The following is a 4,359-nucleotide window of genomic DNA, read 5'->3' as shown; positions in this document are numbered from 1 at the left end:
CAGGTTGGCACCTCATTTTTAGATACACCTGGTGCGACTCCTGGCATGCTGTTCTACACTCCTCATTGAACCAGGGTTGATCCCCTGGCTTGTTGGTAATGGTAGAGTGAGGAATATGCCGGGCCATGAGGTTACAGTTTGTGCTGGAATACAATTCTGCTTCTGCTGATGGCCCACAGCGCCTTATGGATGCCCAGTTTTGAGCTGCTAGATCTGTTCTGAACCTATCCCATTTAGCACGGTGGTAGTGCCACACAACACGTTGGATGGTGTCCTCAGTGTGAAGACGGGACTTCATCTCCATGAGGACTGTGCGGTGATCACTCCTACCAATACTGTCATGGACAGATACATCTGCGACAGGTAGATTGGTGAGGACAAGGTCATGTAGGTTTTTTTCCTCGTGTTGGTTCGCTCACCACCTGCCGCAGGCCCAGTCTGGTAGCTATGTCCTTCAGGACTCGGCCAGCTTGGACAGTTCTGGTGCTACCAAGCCACTCTTGTTGATGGACATTAAGTCCCCCACCCAGAGTACATTCTGTGCCCTTGCTACCCTCACTGCTTCCTCCAAGAGGTGTTCAACATGGAGGAGGATTGATTCATCAGCTGAGGGAGGGTGGTAGGTAGTAATCAGCAGGAGGTTTCCTTGCCCATGTTTGACCTGATGCCATGAGATTTCATGGGGTGCAGAGTCAATGTTGAGGACTCCCAGGGCCACTCCCTCCTGACTGTATATCACTGTACCGCCACCTCTGGTGGGTCTGTCCTGCCAGTGGGACAGGACATACCCAGGGATGATAATGGAGGAGTCTGGGACGTTGGCTGAAAGGTATGATTCTGAGAGTATGGCTATGTCAGGCTGTTGCTTGACTAGTCTGTGGGACAGCTCTCCCAATTTTGGCACAAATCCCCAGATGTTAGTGAGAAGGACTTGGCAGGGTCGATTGGGCTTGATTTGCCTTTGTCGTGTCCGATGCCTAGTGGTCTGATGCCGGGTGGTCCGTCCGGTTTCATTCTTATTATGACTTTTTGTAGCGAGATTGTACAACTGAGTGGCTTGTTCGGCCATTTCAGAGGGCGATTAAGAATCAACCACATTGCTGTGGGTCTGGAGTCACATATAGGCCAGACCGGGTAAGGACGGCATGTTTCCTTCCCAAAAGGACATTATGTCTATGGACGTTGTTTGTTTGGACTTCCAGAAGGCATTAGATAAAGTGCCTTAGAAAAGACTGTTAGCTGAAGTTGAAGCTCATGGAATCGAGGACAAAGTATTGACCTGGTTATGAAATTGGCTGAGTGGCAGGAGACAGAGAGTAGGGATAATGGGCAGGTACTCAAATTGGCAGGATGTGACTCGTGGTGTCCCACAGGGATCTGTGTTGGGGCCTCAACTATTCACCGTATTTATTAACAACAAAGATGACGGGAGTGAGAGCCACATATCCAAGTTGGCCGATGACACAAAGATAGGCAGCATTGTAAGCAGTGTAGATGGAAGCATCAAAATACAGAGAGCTATTAATAGATTAAGTGAATGGGCAAAACTGTGGTAAGTGGATTTCAATGCAGGCAAGTGTGAGGTCATCTACTTTGAACCTAAAAAGGATCGATCAGAAGACTTTCTAAATGTTGAAAATCTCGAAACAGTGGAGGCCCAAAGAGACTTAGGGGTCCATGTACATAGATCATTAAAATGTCATGGATAGGTACAGAAAATAATCAAAATGGCTAAAGGAATGCTGGCTTTTATATGTAGAGGACTAGAATACAAGGGGGTAGAAGTTATGCTGCAGCTATACAAAGCCCTGAGTAGTCCATACTTGGTATATTGTGTTCAGTTCTGAGCACCGCACCTTAGGACGGATAGAAGGGAGTGCAGAATATTTTTACTAGAGTGATACCTGGACTCCAAGGGTTAAATTAAGAGAGATTACATAAACTAGGGTTGTATTCCCTGACATTTGGAAGATTAAGGGGTGATTTGATCGAAGTTTTCAAGATATTAAGGGGAACTGATAGGATAGATAGATAGAAACGATTTCCGCTGGTTGGGGAGTCTAGGACTGGGGGACATAGCCTAAAAATTAGAGCCAGGACTTTCAGGAGTGAAGTTAGGAAACACTTCTATACACAAAGGGTGGCAGAAGTTTGGAACTCTCTTCCGCAAAGGGCAGTTAAGCTAGCTCAATTGTTAATTTTAAATCTGAGATTGATAGATTTTTTGTTAACCAATGGTATTAAAGGACATGGAGCTAAGGCAGGTATATGGAGTTAGGTCACAAATCATCTATGATCTCACTGAATGGCAGAACAGGCTCGAGGGACTAAATGGCCTACTCCTGTTCCTATGTTCCTAATTATATATATATATATTCCGAATGGAACTCACACTCTCTGGGGGATTTTTAAACTGAATCCAAGTACTAAAGCAAAATGACATAATCAAATCACCTGCTTATGTATACTTTATGCATTATTGCTACATACACCACCCAGCACCACACGCACCAAATTTAATCTGTGCTTAGTGGTCAGTTGCAAAACCGAGGCTATGGCACATCCCTGTGGGAGAGGAAAAAAACCTGTGTGTAACTCATGCCTTCCAATTCAGCCAGTGGAGTAATTTAAGAGGGGGTGTGGAAGAGATTTATTAGAATGATTCCAGGGATGAGAGACTTCAGTCACGTGGATAGACTGGAGACGCTGGGGTTGTTCTCCTTGGAACAGAGAAGGTTGTGAGGAGATTTGATAGAGGTATTGAAAATCATGAAGGGTCTATACAAAGTAGATAGAGAGAAACTGTTCCCACTGGTGGAAGGGTCAAGAACCAGAGGACATAGATTTAAGGTGATCGGCAAAAGAACCAAAGGTGACATGAGGAAAAACATTTTTACACAGCGAGTGGTTAGGATCTGGAATGCACTGCCTGAGGGGGCAGTGGAGGCAGATTCAATCATGGCCCTCAAAAGGGAACTGGATAAGTACTTGAAAGTAAAAAATTTGCAGGACTACGGGGATAGGGCGGGGGAGTGGCTGGATTGCTCGTGCATAGAGCCGGCGCGGACTCGATGGGCCGAATGGCCTCCTTCCGTGCTGTAACCTTTCTATGATTGTATTATTTATGTCTTCCAGTGGTCAGCCAGGGTGTCCATAGTACATAAAATTCAATTTCATTTGAATACACATTTCTGGAATGCTCTATTATGATTAAAAAATAAAAATCGCTGTGTCAAACTATCCACTGTGTTGCCTACAACATGATGGGTAATACAATTGTCAGGATGGAAATACAGTAATAGAACATCATCTGTAGGTAAGTGTTGCACATAATATAATTCAACTGCTTAGTGCAGAAACAAGACCTGTCTTCAGGAACAGTTCCTTCGGAGGCTGATAATGTGGTTCTGCCGCAATGCCAGTGGGACCACTGCTCTTCAGTTGCTGCATTGAGTGCTGTGAGCTATAATACAAGGACAGTTCATTTATATAATAGCGCAGTGCTCTCTGTACACAGTACCCGATGTCTGGGAGTGCACCGGGGTCAAGGGGCAAGCTACCCACTCTTCAAAAGATTGCCACGTTAAGTTCATTCATACTTTGCTTAATTTTACAATCTCATTTTACAATGGACCTTAACAGCAATTCGGTGTAAGCTTGGTGCCAAGCTCTTGAAGGACAGTTGGTTGTCTTTAGAGCTGTCCAACTATGAGGCTAAGAAATGGCTGTAACAAATCAATGAATCAGAAAGCTTCTATTTCAGGATTCAGTTTTGGACATCTTGCTACATGAAGACCTAAAATTATCTTAAATCTGTGTCCTCTGGTTATCGACCCTCCTGCCAATGGAAAGAGTTCCTACTAGTTTACTCTTTCAAAACCCTTCATGATTTTGAACTTTTATAAGTAGTCAGGGAGAGGGACTGGGGTTTCTAAGCACTTGTTGAGGGTGTCTGAGGCTGGGAACACTTCAGGGAAAAGGGAGCCAGGATACACCTGAGCTGTTGGGAGCTGAAATAGTCTGACCAGCAACAGAAACAGTTGCCACGGCCATAGTAGTAACAAGGTCATTTGTTTCAGATCTGCAGAAACAGCACCTGCAGCAGAAGACAAAGTAGGTGACCAGAAGCAGATCACACGCACAGAGACTGGAAAGGGTGGGGTCCAGCTAAGGCTGGAGGAGAAACAGCAGCTAGGAAGAGAGAGCAGAAGCAGAATCCTTGCAGGATCACAGGCAAACTGTGACCCGGGCAGTTTCTAAATCGACTTTTACAGAACTAAAATGAGCCTGACGTGATGAGGCTGCTCTTCTGAACTTGTGGGTTAGAGTACATTGTTGGTGAACAGTAGAGCAAAGGGA

Source organism: Heptranchias perlo, chromosome 2 (assembly GCF_035084215.1).
Source record: "Heptranchias perlo isolate sHepPer1 chromosome 2, sHepPer1.hap1, whole genome shotgun sequence".
In the NCBI taxonomy this organism is placed as follows: domain Eukaryota; kingdom Metazoa; phylum Chordata; class Chondrichthyes; order Hexanchiformes; family Hexanchidae; genus Heptranchias; species Heptranchias perlo.
Note: the sequence above shows the minus strand (reverse complement) of the source record.